The 17,260-nt window shown below is 36.5% G+C and overlaps 1 protein-coding gene across 4 annotated transcripts in view; it reads left to right on the top strand.

The window, feature by feature from the left end:
- Nucleotides 1-17,260, top strand: part of LOC129242626 (extracellular sulfatase SULF-1 homolog) — a 283,861-nt gene that overhangs the window by 9,719 nt on the left and 256,882 nt on the right. For all 4 annotated transcript variants that reach the window (XM_054879425.1, XM_054879383.1, XM_054879417.1 and 1 more), the window contains exon 2: nt 2,933-3,530. The gene's annotated coding sequence lies outside the window, so the exon portion shown is untranslated. The remainder of the gene's footprint in view (nt 1-2,932; nt 3,531-17,260) is intronic.

The raw sequence follows: 17,260 nt of genomic DNA, 5'->3' as shown, positions 1-17,260 counted from the left end.
AAACAAAGCAAACGAACGGCAACGTTCGACATGTTGCTCTCTCCTACTTAAGTGAGCGTATATATGTATGTATATGCGCATATATAGGAATATAAATTCACATATATCAGATATCTTTCATGAATTTGATAAATGTTTCGTCATTTTTCACGTTTGTGTAAATGTAACTTGACATATTCCATTGCAATTCCATTTACCTTCTCCTCTATATCCATACAAAATATCTATCAAACAAATAAAATTAAAATTTTGTTTTGAAAATTGCAACCATTCCATCAATATTTTCTTATGACGTTGTCACGTTAAACTATCGTCAGTAAACCGACTTTACAGACAACCTCTGTTTTTTTTTAAGGAGATAATTATCTTAGTCCAGTGAGACATTTTGCAAATTTCCTAGGAATATAAAGCTTTGACGTGGGAAAAGAATCTGAACCCATTACTGTAGGAAAATGTTTCAGCGCAAAACCCACGTCGGATCAATGTACACTCTCGCAAAAAGAGAGGATTGGGGTTACCTTGAGAACCTGTGGTCTACTCTTCGAAAGATGGGCCTCGCGTCAACTCAGCGAGCACTGGGTTAGTGCGCAAACAAGCAAAGTCACGAGATCCTTCTGGCCACGGGTAGATCGGGGGCGTTCCAAGCGACTTTTAAGGCTAACAAAGCCGCAGCTTTTGAATTTGGGAGACTTGGTATTGCTTCAAGTCCTTTCTGCAGAAGCTGTCTGGAGGATGAGGTGGAATCATCTCAGCACCATCTCCTAAGCTGCCCTGCTCTTCTTCGGACAAAGATTTAGACATCTCTGCTCTCCTTTTTTTGCTACACCTGCGGATATTGTGGATATTGCGGAATATCACACACCTGGTGATTTTCATCAATAACTTGAATCGGTCCTTGAATCATCCTCTAATCCCAAGCCTCTTCCTTCTGGTTCCACCTTCTAATACTAAGTTTTCAACACTTTAAATATGTGGCAATATTAGTTAGCTTTACCCAGTTTCGCTCAATTATCTATTACAAATCTTATCTACCTTCTGCTCAAATATGAACGAGACGTTATCAATAAAACGGTCCGCGGATGACATATGGCAAAAGTAAATTTTTTGTTTTTTGGTAGGACTGTTATAAGCTTACATGGCAAATTTCAGCGTGATATGTCACATAGTTTGTTTTCTGTGCTCCTGTAAACAAGTCAAGTTCGAGTGTGTTCTTCGAATTCTCTTTTATGACTTCAATTGTCTCAAAATGTTTTCCACGGAGCGGCAACTTGAGCTTGGGAAACAAAGTCACATGGAGCCATGTCAGGCGAATACGGTGCTTGCGGAACGATATTAACATTATTTTTGTTCAAATAATCGCGAAGTGAAGAGAATATTGCGGCTGTAAGTAAGAGTTTTGCCGAAGATCCGAAAGAATCAATTCGGCGCCGATCTAAACAACTTGGCCTATCTTATGGCACTACTTGGGCGATTTTGCGCAAAGATCTTGGTTGAAAGCGTATAAAATACAACTAGTCCAAGATTTGAAGCCGGCAGATTTTCCAAAGCGTGATAATTTCAGTAGTTGCTCTTCAAAAAACTCCAATGATCCGCATTTTGTGACCAGAATTTTTTTCAGCGATTAGGCTATTTTTTTGGCATAATGGCTACAGCAAAATTGCCGTATTTGGGCTGTAGAGCAACCCGAACCCATGCAAGAACAGTCATTACATCCATTGAAAATAAACATTTGATGCTGCCTTTGGGCTGGAGCAATCATCGATCGCTATTTCTTCAAAGACGAGGCTGGCGTCAATGTAACAGTGACAGTTTTGATGCCGACTATGCCGAAAATTGAAGCCCGTGATCTCCACAACACTTGGTTCCAACAAGACGCCGCTACTTGCATTACAGGCCGTGAAACAATGGATTTATTGCGACGTCGTTTCGGTGAGCAATTTATCTTTCGTCTCGGTCCAATGGATTGGCCACCAAGATCGTGTGATGTCACACCTTTAGACTTTTTTGGAGGCATGTAAAGTCTAAATGTTTGTGGATAAATCAGCTTCGATTGAGGTATTGGAAGCCAACGCTATCAAATTTATACACGAGATACCGACCGAAGTCCTCCAGCGAGTCATTCAAAATTGGTGTTCACGGATGACCGAATTACGGCGTAGTTGTGGTCGACATTTGAAAGGTATTATCTTTAAAAAATAAATGTGTGAATAAAAAATACACAGATACAATAAAAATTGCTCAATCAACTTAAATTTTCGTTGTTTTATTTCAATTAAAAATACGATAGCACTAAATTGAACACCCTTTATAAAAAAAAAAAATATTAATAAAAAAAAAAACATTTTCAAAACTGAAAATAAGGAAACTTCACGCTTTGTATTATTGCACTTTGTAACTATCAAACACGTCTAATAACTACCCAGTGCTATACAATTTTTTTTATTGCATAGCGTAAGCGAAGTTTCACTGTGTGCAAATTTGCTAGAAAGTCGAAAATGCGCGCACTTATTATCAGCCTTCTAAAATAGGTGCTCCCGACCACTTTGTTAAATGTGATTACATAGTGATTTTTCTTAGAATTTAGTGTCCGTCAAGCTTCAACTGTGAGTTGTGTAATCACACAATGCAACATACATACATACATATACATATATTTATTTACATACAATTTTCCAAGAAATTTGTTCAGTGAAATTTGAAGCATGAAATTTGCCAAAGTAGCAGCTTTACGCCATTGACTGCCCCGTATTTGTTGAGTTCATCAATTGTTTTCGAAAAATTACAAGCCAAGAATTTATTATTCATAGCCAAAACTAGTCGTAAGTCATATTTATTTAGATTTTTAGAAGTTCACTACTGATTTGTTGGCAACCTTTGACTTTCTAATGCATTCCATCTATGAATTGATAACTAACCAATTTATTATTTACAGGCACTTAATTAAATACTCAAAAACTCAAGTGTGTTCAATAGGTGTTGTGATACCGCAGCTGATTAAAAATTCGACGTCAATAAATATAAATTATAATACTTTACATATGTACATATGTATGCGCTTAATAAAAATGTACATATGTTTGTGTGTGTGCAACTTGTGAACGTCACTTAGCGAAATTCTGCCGTCAAGCGAAGTGTTTGTTGTGTGTAAAATTATAAATAATTTTCAAACAGAAGCAATAAAGCATTTAATAAAGAAATATGATGAAAGACATCATCAATATGCATTAAATTGTCCCGTTTAATAAAGAGCAATAAGTGATTTATGTATGTCAGTGGGAAATATAGAAAATTTCAAAGTGGAAAATAAATGAAAAAATTGTGCAAAATAAGAAATAATAAAGAAATTATAAAAAAATGCAAGCTCCCATTTGCAATGAAAATATTATTTAAATATCTATTATATTAAAGTGTGAATTTTTTGAAAATCGCCAAGAGCCACTAGTGAGGTGCGCCAAAACTGATATTACAGCAGTAGCTGCATTTTAATAAACTCAACTTTAACAGCAGCCGAAGCAGTCATCAATCTTTGGGTGAGTGCTGAAATGATAAACGATTGTTGTACAAGCATAAATTAAAAAATAAATATTTTTGCCCCTTATGGCTTTTAGAAATCACATAAATTTTAATTGAAACAACACGCGCAAAGGGTCTCGCAAAAGACACGCTTAAATTAAAACAAGCAAAAATGTAGAACCTTTCAGATTTCACAAATTTATTCAAAATACGGCTTTAAACAATTATGTATGTATATCCGAAAAAAATATACATATAAAGGGAGGTATCGGATTTTAAATACAACAAGGAAAACTCTAATTAATTTGGCAAACATTATTATTTTTCTGTAGAACTATTGACCATCATGACATTTATTTTTTAAAGACAATCTCTTTCAAATGTCGACCACAACTGCGCCGTAATTTGGCCATGCGTAAAAACCAATTTTGAATGACTCGCTGGAGAACTTTGGGCGGTATCTCGTGAATAAATTTAGTAATGTTGGTTTCCAATACCTCAATAGAAGCTGGTTTATCCAGAAACATTTAGACTTTACATGCCTCCACAAAAGTCTAAAGGTGTGACATCACACAATTTGGTGGCCAATCCATTGGACCGAGACGAGAGATAATTTGCTCACCGAAACGATGACGCAATAAATCCATTGTTTCACGAGCTTTATGGGAAGTATCGACATTTTGTTGGAACCAAATCTTGTGGAGATCACAGGTTTCAATTTCTAGCATCAAAAAGTCGTTTATCATGGCGCGATAGCGTTCACTATTCACTGTTACATTGACGCCAGCCTCGTCTTTGAAGAAATAGGGGGTCGATGATTCCTCCAGCCCATAGGCCGCAACAAACGATTAATTTCAAATGGTGTAATGGATTTAATGATTGTTCTTGAATTGCTTCGGGTTGCTTTTCACCCCAAATAGGGCAATTGTGCTTATTGACGTAGCCATTAAGCCAAAAATGAGAATCATCTCTGAACACCATAAGTTGGCGCTCGATGAATCCTTTTCACAGAGCGTCGATTTTCATAATAAAATTGTACGATTTGTAAACGTTTTTGAGGGGTAAATCTTTCCATGATGAAAAGTCAATGAATACGGGAAAAAGTATGTCTTTAGTTTGAGAGTAGTCACGTGTGATCTCTCAAAAACCGTATTGGAAAGAGTACCTTCAATCTGATCACCCTTTATACACTTGTATATAGGTATATGCATAATTTCCTATAGTCTCGCAATACAGCAAAAGACCACAACAATCTTCGTCCATTCGACTCTATCAGAAGAAATCTTTCTCAGCTCGTTCCTGCTTGTTTTGCTTCTCTTTAAATCTGTTTCTAAACTCCTCCTCTAGGTCAGCCTCTTTGTCGGTTTTATTGTGGATTCGAATCAATAGCAGTGCGTGTGAAGTTACTCGATTCTCTTCTAAGAACGTGTCCGTCCAACAGCTTTTCTTTTTCAGTACTTCCGTTTGTATTGGACTTTGGTGGGTGCTAATCCACAGGTTGCTGTTTCTTCTGGTTTTGAGCCAGAAAACACGAAGCATTGCCCGCAGGCAGCGATTTAGACAAGCAGCTTCACAGTAGAACTGACTTGACATTCGAATTGAGAATTTTTATCTTGGTGTTTCGTGTGATTATCCAAAAGTCTCTCAGGCTTCTTAATTATTGCAGTATATTTCAAACTGAGAACTTCGCATTGGAATTCACTTCCCTCGACACTTGCACAAACATATTCATCGGTAGAGAAGCTGCTATTAAAGCAATAATGGCTGTAATGACTAGCTCGGTAGGCATGCAACACTGTAGATCCAAAATGGACGAGCTATGAGATCAGAGGCAGGTTACAATTTGCGAAATTAATGGAAATGAGAGAGTTGACTAAGGCACGCATCCGCATTCATAGGATGAGTACGTCGCACATATATAACTCACTCCCAGTTTTGAAGACGGAACTAGACGAGGAACTAACTCTGGAAGCACAGCCTACATGGGAAGTCTCGACCTCGCACAGGACTGCTAAAATAATGCAACGAACTTGCAACACGAAAACAACCAACTGTATTTTATCACTCCCAAAGGAAGGAATGTAAAATATTGTTTGGAGTATTGACGGGACGTTAGAACAGCTACTTTGCCACTGTCCTGCTCTAAGCAGCACTCGTTACAACTGCCTGAGATCGGTAAACTTTTCATCTCTAAAGGATATTGCTGGCAAAAATTTAAACTATTTATTAAAACTCGCCAAAACATGTATCACGAACTATGTTTTACACGACGTTCTTGGACGAGTGTTTTGGAAACTGGTATTACTACGGACTTTTGTGGTCTATGTCGTCAATCTTGAATCTTTGTGTGTAGTTGGAGTTTAGGCGCACTGCTTTGGTTTTACCGATGTTTATCTTGACACCTACTCTTGCCGCTGTGTCTTGCACAAGCACTAATTTTTTTGACATGTCAGTGAAGGTGTGCGTCATTATGCAGGTGCCATCGACATAGTGCAGCGCTTCGAGTCATCCGTTTAGTCTCCATGTTGTTCCATATGTCTCGCGTGCTGCTTTGTCCAAGGCGATGCTTATTTAAATGTCCACTATTGCCACAAGGACTACAGGTAAAATCCGCTAAGGAGCCGTTTCATGAATGCATAATTCTTAAGAACGTCCAGATATCGATGTTGAAGGTTTTTCGGCAACACTTTGCGCTACAGCAGTAATATTCTTAACGGAATGTTCAGTTTTTGGTCCGTCAGTACTTTTTCTATCTCTCACAGAACCAGTTTCTTGAAATTTTTCACCAACTTTTGAATTGTCGACTTGTTCGGATGTTTATTTCTACCAAAATAATCATGAATTTTGCGATATGTTGTGCTCAAAGATCGACCATTTTCATAATAAGTTTCAATCATTTCAAGGCGCTGTTCTATCGTGGAAAATTGCACATCTGTTTATTGACAAATATTAAAGAAGACATAAAAAATCCGGTACCGTCTAGGAATTATTTACTATCATCATCTAGGCGTTGTTGTTGTTGAATTGGGTGAGAATTTCTATTGAAATAATTCTAATTAATCTAGGCGTCACTTTTGAAAGACCCTTTATATATTTATATATGTATATATGTACACATGCATGTTTATGTGTGCGGATCCATTCAACTGCAATAAATTAAAGTCTTTTAAACGTACATGACGCTTACACCTCACTCGACGATTGTTCTAATTAGTTCTTCATATGAGTTATACACTCCGTGTCTTAAAAGATACATTTGTGTGTGTATGTCAATATGTTCACATATACATTTTTTGAAGCGAGTGTTAAATCATTTGGTTATATTTAGAAATTAATTCCAAACCACAATTTAAAGCTATAATTTAGCAAATTGTACGCACCTGTTTGACTTGAATTAAAATTATAAAAAAAATTTTGCATACGTACAAAAAAATGTCTGAATTTTTTTTTAAATTCAGAATTATTTCAGTTTCTAAAGCGCTTTAGAACGTACACAGTGGTGTGCATTGAAATAGAGCCTGCTTTAACCATATTTATCAAAGCTTTCAGGTCTTGCAGAACTTTAAGTTTTTATGGATTTTAATTTTTTTGTTATTTGTACTTCATTGAAACGATGAATTTTAAGAAATAAATGTAGCGATTTGTCTAAAAAAATTATAAATATGAAATATTTGAACGACATTCTGTCAAATAATTCAATAGAGCCCAACTTCACAAAATAATTTCAATAGAATTTTTTATTAGGTATGAAAATCACAACAAATGACGTAGTCGGCATTAAGTCATTAATATATCATGAGAGATATCTTTTAAAGTGATCCGATCTTAAAGAGAAATAGCTGAGATTATATTAAAAATCAGTGCTGTGCAAAATTTTTGCAGTATTGCTTTAAAACTTAAGGGGGTTATTTAAAATTTAAGGTAAAAATGTAAGTAAATTTGTAAAAGTCTATATACAGCAGCATATTTTCTTATTTCCCAGAAGATATACAATAATTGAAAAAACTGCTGATGTAGCTTTGTTTCAGAATTCATTCTTATTCACAAAAATTTAACTATTTCACTTGCTTTATAAGAAGAAAATCAAACAAAACAAAAAAAAAGCGGTATGACAAAACTCTGATTTGGTGCACTCAAGCAACGCAAGCATTGATAAATCGTCGTTGCTTTTATGTGCACGTGACTGTTTATTTTGTGGTTTGTCGCTGGTCTTTTCAAGTGGATGAAATTATGAGCCCGAGCAAAAATATCAGGTCAGTCCATAAGTTCGTGCGTTTTATAAATATGGTTTTAAAATTAATAAAAAAGATTTTTAGAGTATTTATTAATCAATAATATATTTTCCTTCATTATTTCCAATGTCTTCCCAACGTTTAGGCAAATTTTTAATTCCCTGCTCAAAAAAGGTTTTGTCCTTGGAGCTAAAATACGCTTCGATATCCCTTTGCCTCATTCAGGTTTGATAACTGATGGGAATAATAATCAGCAGTTATCGCCCAGAAGTTCATAATAAACAATACCGGCCATATCCCACCAAATAGACAGGGAAAACTTTTAGGGGTCGGCTCTAGTGTTTCATCTTTATCTAACCATTGGCGTTTGCGAACAGGATTATTGTAAAGGACCCATTTTTCATCACCAGTAACGATACGGTTCAAAAAACTTTCATTTTCAAGCCGTTTAGGTAGCTGAGACCACACATTCACTCTCTGCTGAAGGTTGGCGACGGAAAGTCTATGCGGAACCCATTTTCCCAGCTTTGAAACCTTTCCCAACTGAACCAGGTGCCTGTGAACTGTTCCATGCGATGAATTCAACCTCTGAGCTATCATATTGACTGTCAAATTTGGCTCAGCTTCCATGAGTTCGAGCAAGGCGTCGGAGTTAAAGACTTCAGGACGACCAGCGCGCGGGGCATCCTCCACGTCGCAGTTACAACTTCGGAATTTTGAAAACCACTTTTGCGCAGTCCTTACACTCACGATATCCTCTCCGTGAATAGTGTTTATTTCTGCAGCAGCAGTTGTTGCATTTTTACCACTTTTATAAAAAAATACAAAATATGCCTCTTATACGCGTTCGAAGATTCCATTTTATTTTTTAACATCACGTGCTTCTATCCGCGATTGAAATCACTTGTTGAATGCACAATATATCAAAGAAAATATAAATAGTTCCGTTATATTCCGCGAATAATTTTTTGTATGCAAAAATCGTACAAAAGTGAAATTATGGGTAATATACGCACGAACTTATGGTCTGACCTGATAACTTGTAATTAAAGAAAATTGATGTTTAACCACAGAAAAGAAAAGAAATATTTCGTAATGGTACAAACGATTGTTAAAATCTACGAAGAGACTAATCCATATGAAAATAAAAAAGCTGTCCAGACGAGATGTGAGCTCCATTTTAAGAGAAGTCGACAAAAACCCGAAATTTAGTGCTCCGAAATTGGTCCAACATATCGTCGAGACATCCGGCAGAAGTGTTCATCCAAGAACTATTAAAAGATGTCTGAATAATGGCGGATACTTCAGCAGGACACCACGTAAAATGCCACTGATTTCAGACAATATAATCGAATTTTGCACATATCCCTACTTTTCGAGAGAAAGCCCCGCACAAGCTGTCATACGAGGTGTGTTCAAAAAGTATCGCGAATTTTGAATTTTCGCAGATTACGTATATTCGAATTTCGATTTTTTTGTGGCAACATGTTGGTACTCACATCTCTCACTCAGGCCATTTTGTATGTTTAGTTAATTGTTGACAGCTGCTTTGCTTGCACGTGTTTCGGCTCGTCTTAGATGTTTACCTATTCAAAAAAATGGATCAAGGAACCTGTGTCAAATTTTGTGGGAAAAACGAAATTAAGTGCGCAGATGCATGCCGGATGTTGACTGTGTCATACGGAGAAGCTACTGTGGACCAAAGCAACGTTTATCGGTGGTACAAAATGTTCTTAGAAGGCCGAGAAGATGTGAACGACGAAAAGCGCGCCGGCGTGCCCGAGCACTTCAACAACAGACGAAAAAATTGATGAAGTGAAGAAAATGGTATTGGCCAATCGTCAAATCAGCGTTAATAAGTTGCTGAGACATATCGATTGACTCGTGCCATTCGAATTTTTTCAATGATTTGGGTATGAGACGGGTCGCCGCAAAATTCGTACCGAAACTGTTGAATTTCGACCAAAAACAGCATCGCATGAACATTGCTAATGAGATGTTGGACTCTGTCCGCGACGATCCAAATTTGCTTATTTGCTCCAGAGGGTCATAACTGGTGACGAATCGTGGCTTTATGGTTATGACGTGGAAACCAAAGCTCAATCATCTCAATGGAAGCTGCCGCACGAACCAAGGCCGAAAAAAGCGCGCCAAGTTCGGTCGAATATAAAAGTTTTGTTTACCGTTTTCTTCGATTGCAGAGGCGTTGTGCATCATGTGTTCTTGCCACAGGGTAAAACGGTCAATAAGGAATATTACCTGCAGGTTATGCGCAATTTGCGCGAAGCAATCCGCCAGAAACGCCCAGATTTGTGGAAGAACCAAAATTGGCTCTTGCATCACGATAACGCCCGGCTCATACATCGTTGCTTGTGCGCGGTTTTTTTGGCCAAAAACAACACACTAATGAAGCCCCCGTATTCCCCAGATCTGGCCCCCTGTAACTTTTTCTTGTTCCTGAAACTGAAGAGGCCCATGAAAGGACGACGCTAGGCTACGATTGACGAGAAAAAGACAGCATCGGAGGAAGAGCCGATTACGAAGAGAAAAAAAATGATTTTTTGAAGTGCTTCGAATTGGAAAAAACGTTGGCACAAGTGCATAATATCTCATGGGGATTACTTTGAAGGGGACAAAATAGATGTTAATGAATAAATAAATAATTTTTGGAAAAACACAAAATTCGCGATATTTTTTGAACACACCTCGTATGTGGTTTTTGGTCACATTTTAGTTAAAAAACCAAATTATTTCAAAATAGTCACCGATGTGTTGCCAGCATTCTAATTCGTTCTTTATTGCCCAATTCATGGCACTGCAAAAGTTTCTTCGCAACACCTACGCATAATATTGTTTTTCCATTAGCCGCCTTGATCGCATTACATAAGCCAATTAGCCCGAAAAAGTGTAAACTAAAAGTGTTTTCGAAATGGCAGTAAACTTTTTGAAAATGATCAACAAAAATATTTAAAGCTTTTTAACTTTTAATTGAATTCAATTCTTGCTGCCGAGGTCATACGCGTAAATACATGAGTACATACACACATACACTCGTATAGCTGTTGACGCCATATTGTGTGACTAGCACTGACCAACACCACGACAATTTTAGTCAAATTTTCGCTTTCGCCAGTAAAGTGCTGGTGGATGTTATGTCACATTAGGCTACGATTTGAAAGGTCAAAAAGTGTAAATATGTAGATATTATATGTGTGTACGTGTGGTTGCGTCAAAATATTTGCGCGGCTAGTAAGTGCCATTTAGTAAGCATATCTTTACCGCCATAATAAATACCACGACCACCCATTTTCGCAGCCACTATCAACGAGATTTTCAATATTACTGCAATTAGCCTCGTCGTCATTGTCTCCCCCCTTCCTCCTTCGTTAATAACTGCATACATAATTACGTTTACATTATGCGGCAAAAGCGTAATGCGGTGCTTATTGCGAACATTTTACGCCTGACATTACCAATTAATTTAATCGCACGGCATCACTTTTGCACTGAGCCGCGGTTGTTTGTCGCTTGCCACATTTCGCTTTCAGTCGACCTCATGCAGCGCGGGAACGCTTGCTGGTTTATGCCTACTGGTTGAGTTTTGCTTTTGTCATTGCGACAAGCGACTTTCCCACGTCGCCGAAATGCAAGTAATCCGGTGGCGCAAAAGCAGACAGCAGTGCGACAGGCTGGGTGTGCGGTAGGGGTGGATGAACTGAGTGACGATAAATCTGCTGTTGCCATAGCTGCTTAATATTGGGGTGTGAATGTTTGAAGAATGGTTGACTTGGATGGATGGATGGCTTGGCGTGCGTCTGCGATTGTTTGCTAAATTTCTCCGCCGTGCAGTAAACCGGACTGTTTAAAGACTAGTCTTTTTTGAGAGCTACTGATCTACGTTTACTGCATAAAAATTAGTTGTGTCCGTTTCTCTATCTATTTTGCTATAGGTTAGGTGCTGCCTGGCCTTATGTAAGAAGTTTTATAAGCTCACTTGAAAACATACGCCGTTAAATAAATAGGCCACCAGGACTTATAAACAAGTTTTAAGGATTTATTTGTTTCTCTTTTAATTTTCATAAATTTAAAACCGTATAAATTCAAGGTAAAAAAAAAAACTTCACCAAAATGTCACACTTTTTAATCAGAATATCTAGAAAAATTTCGGATATGCAGTTTTATAGCTCAAAAATCGGTTTGTGTAAATTAAAAAAAATTACAAAATTGTCATCAAAATTTCTCACTTTAATTAGAATATCTAGAAAAAGTTCGGCAATGCAGTTTTATAGCCAAAAAATCGGTTCGTGCAAATTAAAAAAAAATAAAAAAATTTTCATCAAAATTTCACACTTTAATTAGAATATCTAGAAAAAGTTTGGGTATACAGTTTTATATAAAATATACAAAAAAAATTTTGAAAATTTTTATTAAAATTTCACACTTTTATTAGAATATCTAGAAAACTGCATTATAGCCCAAAAATCGCTTTGTGCAAATTAAAAAAAAATTACAAAATTGTCAAAGAATATCTAGAAAAAGTTCGGCTATGCAGTTTTATAGCTCAAAAATCGGTTTGTGCAAATTAAAAAAAAATTCAAAAAATTTTCATCAAAATTTCATACTTTAATTATTTCATAATTTAAAGTTCGGGTATGCAGTTTTATATAAAATATATAAAAAAATTTAGAAAATATTAATCAAAATTTCACACTTTAATTAGAATATCTAGAAAAAGTTTGGGTATGCAGTTTTATAGCTCAAAAATCGGTTTGTTAAATTTAAAAAAAAATTAAAAATAATTTTCATTGATATTTCACATTTTTATTATAATATCTAGAAAAAGTTTGGGTATGCAGTTTTATAGCTCATCGAATTCTGTAATAAAGTGCAAGTTTCAATAAATTGAAAAATCGCGTTGTTTAAAAAAAAAAAATATATCATATAAAAAAATACAATATGTATATAAAATTATATGTCGAGTATTCGTTGGATTTATGCAGCACATTTATTGAATTCTTTTTTTTAAATTGCACAAAGGATGAAACTTTTATTTATATAGCTTTTAAAGGAGAATAAACTATATTTATATAAAAAGTTATTAAAATTAAATACGAAACAAATAAATTATTAAAATTTGTTATTTAACACAGTCCACATGCATACATACATTCATACATATACATATATAATTAGGCAACTTATACTCATCACACTTTTCCATTTTTTATGGTTGTGTTATTTTCCATAGTTAAATGTTTAAGATTTCACTTACGCGCAGCGCCTACTTGCCTTGCCTATCGGTGACGACAGTGGCTTATAAATACTGCACTTACGCATTTAACGTCATTTATGAATGTGCCACCCAAAGTGAGCGACGTCAGTCAGTTGTCATTCCTGCACAGTAAGAGCTGCACATTTTGCATTTTGCAAAAATTGTGTTTTGTATGCCTCCAGCGGTGCACAGTATAGCGATTTTCATGCAGAATTAAAATGGACCAAATGCCTTTAAATTCATAGTTTTTCAATGAATTTTATTATTTATTTTATTTACTTATTTATTTATTTTTTGTTTTTTATTTTTAACGGTTTCTATTATCAGCAAATGTAGCTTCATTTAAAAATCTTTACACTCTTGATTGGCGCGATACAGGTTTATGCGATTTTGGCCGAGTTTAACAAAGCGCGCCAGCCATTTCTTTGTCGTGCTAACCGGCCTTTCTCCAACCAAGTTCTTCTCCACCTGATCTTTCCAACGCAGAGGAGGCCCTCCTTTATTTGAAATGAATCAGAGCTTATTTCGCAAGGTGATGAATTTTCTTTTAGCGCAGCATTTACGCCACAAAACCAAACGTCATTGATCTTATTTAATATATTTCTAGCCAGGCACCAGCATTCCTCTACTCGGAATAAAATCTACATACTACAATGATCTAAAGTTTTATCATTTATATGGCTAAAGTAAAAGTTTCAAATCTCGTTAGAAATTCATTCATCCACAAATCCTTCTGCATGCGTCTGATGGAGATGCTTTACTGGAACATTATTCTTATTCACCAGACTTTCCTCCCTCCGACTCACGTAGACAGTATTTTTCGTGAAATGCCGACATAAAAAGACATTCAGAAGGCCTTACGAAAAATCACTTCAGAGGCTGCCTTAGTGAATTGAAAACCCGTTTTCATTTAGTATCGACGTGTCACAATGGAAAAAATCATGAATCGTGCAGTGATTCAATTTTATTTTTGGAAAGTTTAAAAGCAACGGAAATTTTTGAACGAATGTAGAAAGTGTATAACGACTTTGCGCCATCAATTACAACAGTAGAAGGATGGGTTGCTGAACTTAAACGTGGTCATGTACAAGCCTTGAAGACGATTCACTTCAAAGACGTCCAAAACCAAAAGCAACATCAGAAATCGTGGATAAAATATACAGGATATCGTATGGGAAAATCGTCGAGTGACTGAAAGAGATTTAGTACAGGTCCTAAGCATCTCATTGGACAGTGTAAGCAATGAATAAGACTTGGGTCTATCTCCATGACCCTAAATCAAAACAAGAGGTTAAAGAGTGGTGTGAACTTCATTCTTCGGCTCCGAAACGAGTCCAGAAATCGGCCAAGAAGGTATTAGTATCAATTTTTTTGGGATGCGAAAGGAATTTTGTTTGTGGATTACTTGCAAACTGGTAAAACAATAAATTCTGAATATTATTGTAACCTTTTAGACCAGTTGAAGGAAAAAAAAATCGTGAAAAAAGACCCAGTTTGCAAAAGAAAACAAGTATTTTTCATCAGGACAATGCATCGGGTCACGGGCATTTTGACAATGGCTAAAAACCATTTAATTAAAGTTCGAATTATTGGAGTACCCACCGTATTCAGCAGATTTTGCCCCTAGTGATTTCCATCTGTACCAGAGCTAAAAAATTAATGCATGGAAGCCGTTTTTCTGCAAATGATGAGGTCCTAACAGCTGTGGAAGCGTATTTTGCAGCCCTTGCAGATTCTCACTTCAGGGATGGAATTCACAAATTGGAATCTCGTTGGAACAAGTGTATACCTGTAGATGTTCAGGACGACTTAAGTGAATAATGTGGTTAATTTCAAACCATAAAGATGTGTTTTTCTTATCGAGCCGGAAAATTTATTGAACAACCTTTGGTTCATTAACCAAGGATTTTAAGATACAACAGATTGAATGCCTACCAGTTTTATCAGAAATCTACTAACCCTTTGCACTCGAGTGGCGACTCTCACTCGCCACGATGTTTCATGCAGCAACTCGAACGGCGAGTGAGAGGCGACATTGTTTGTTTAGACTAGATTTCTTTATATACAGTTCATAGAAGCTCACTATTGGTTTATGAATAGGTCCCTCAGCTGTTTATGGCTTTTCATAGGAAGTTTAAAGTATATTGTTTTTCACTCACTATTTTCTAAAAATGCTTTGTAAAAGAATTAGTCATAATAAAAACTAAAATTTTGAATATAAAGTAAGTGGAATAATATATATAAATTCATCACAAAATAACAACATTCAAGTTAAAAACTTTATTAATTCTATTAGTAATCCAGTTGAAGAATTCTGCTTTTAACGTAAATATAAAAAGATATAATTTTATAAGTTTTAGTTTTCTGTTTCTGTATGGGATAGCTCTCTATATTGCAGTCCAATTTCCCTCTATTGTATTTGTATAAACACCTGTAGCTCTATTTTTGAACTCTCTTGAATAGTTTACGGTAAAATGTAAATATCCAACTTGATCAAGGCCAAAATATGTCTTCTATATATCGGTTTAAAATATAACGTTTTCGTATGTTAATCTGTATATAAATTCATTGCATGCTACCTATAAGACATTCGACACTCGAGCGCAAATGGCTAAATGCCTCCATCTGACTGAACTACTAAATTACCGTAAGAGCAAGGCTCAGATTCCACGGGGCACGTTACAACATTTCGTATAAGATTTGCTGAAAAATTTGTGTAATATGGAATGATGGAAACTGAATTCGTGAAATCAATTAAATGCTTAAGGGGTTGAATTAGGTTCAAATATTTCAAAAATCTGATAAGAATTATAGGCGTGTATGTAAACATGCAAAAATCGTTTTGAAATTAGAAAGTTAATATTTTGAATTACAACTGTAAACCTCTTTAGCTCTGAATAAGTACTCTTAAATAGTTTTACAATCTTTCTCCACTGTCCATTGCCACCAATCCGGTGTGCAGTTCCTTGCAACAGTGTGCGCGTGTGCCACACATTGCCAAACCGCACAGCCTACCGAGTGAGCGTTTAAAATTTTACACATGACATGCTCGGTATGAGAATGGGTATTTTTTTTTGTGTGGGTTAAGCCCGGAGAATGTGCACCGGAGGCCGCCAAGTGGAGGCTGAGCTTCAGCCGACGCGTCGGTTCAAAGGCTCAGTTACAATTGGTAAAGTGAGACCAATAAACAAAAACAAAAAAAAACATAAACTAAAATAACGGCCGGTATGAAAAGAGGAAGCGCATCTCTGCCACCCGAGTGCTGCTTCCCCATCCATAAACTACGATAGATCGCTGAGGCGGCTGCTGCACCGAGGCCAACTTCAATAACGACTCGGCACTGCGCTTCTGCACTACTTATTCACTTATGTGCGAGTATCTTCATTGCCACTTGTGCACCTGAAGTGTGTGGCATGCAACAGCAGGGCAAAAGTGGCTCATCGAAATGCGACATTGCCAAGAAAATGTTGTTGATATTTTATAATGATTGCTGTGTTTCTTTTGTTGTTGCCTTTGTTTAACATTATCATCATCGTGCGTGTCACATCTCTTTTTACGTATTTTGTAACATTGTTTTCACTAGACTGCAGATGTATAGCCTCGCAGGTGGGTAACTGTGTGCGGTTTGTTGTGCTGTTGTGGCTAAAGGGGATAATGTTACGCCTGGAAATGCCACTCGATTGTGCAGCTATTGCTTTACAAACCAATTTATGCTCACCAACTGTAGTAAGTAGCTTTTGAAGCATTATCGCGGCTGACTTTGCTCTTACCTTGACTGCCTGCAGCCGCATCACCACTTCACAATGCGCGCGTACAACAATAGCGGCGGTAAGGAACCTTCATATTCGGTATGGATTTTTGCTCTTTGGCTCATTGCGACACAAAAGTCACAAGGACTCTGCGAAGTGAGTGGTATCGGTGACCTTTATAAAAGTGCCATCACTGTGCGTGTGAATACCTACTTACATTTGGTATGTTGCATTATATGTCTGTATGTATGTTGCACTATATGTTTGTATGTATGTTGCACTATATGTTTACGTATGCATGACAAGCACCCAATTAACATATGCCACGAAAATTTAATGCACTTGTGATTAATTTCAGTATAAAAGACCTCCATTTGAGGTGTAATGTACCCATCATCCGCTGTGGATTTTTTTGTTGCTGTTCTTAATTCTCGTTTACTTGGAATTGTGCCATTCCTTGGGCTTAATAAGTACCTTACCTACATTGACTTGCC

This window comes from Anastrepha obliqua, chromosome 1 (genome assembly GCF_027943255.1).
Source record: "Anastrepha obliqua isolate idAnaObli1 chromosome 1, idAnaObli1_1.0, whole genome shotgun sequence".
Lineage (NCBI taxonomy): Eukaryota > Metazoa > Arthropoda > Insecta > Diptera > Tephritidae > Anastrepha > Anastrepha obliqua.
The sequence above is the reverse complement of the archived record's forward strand: the minus strand, read 5'-3'. Positions and strand labels throughout refer to the sequence as shown.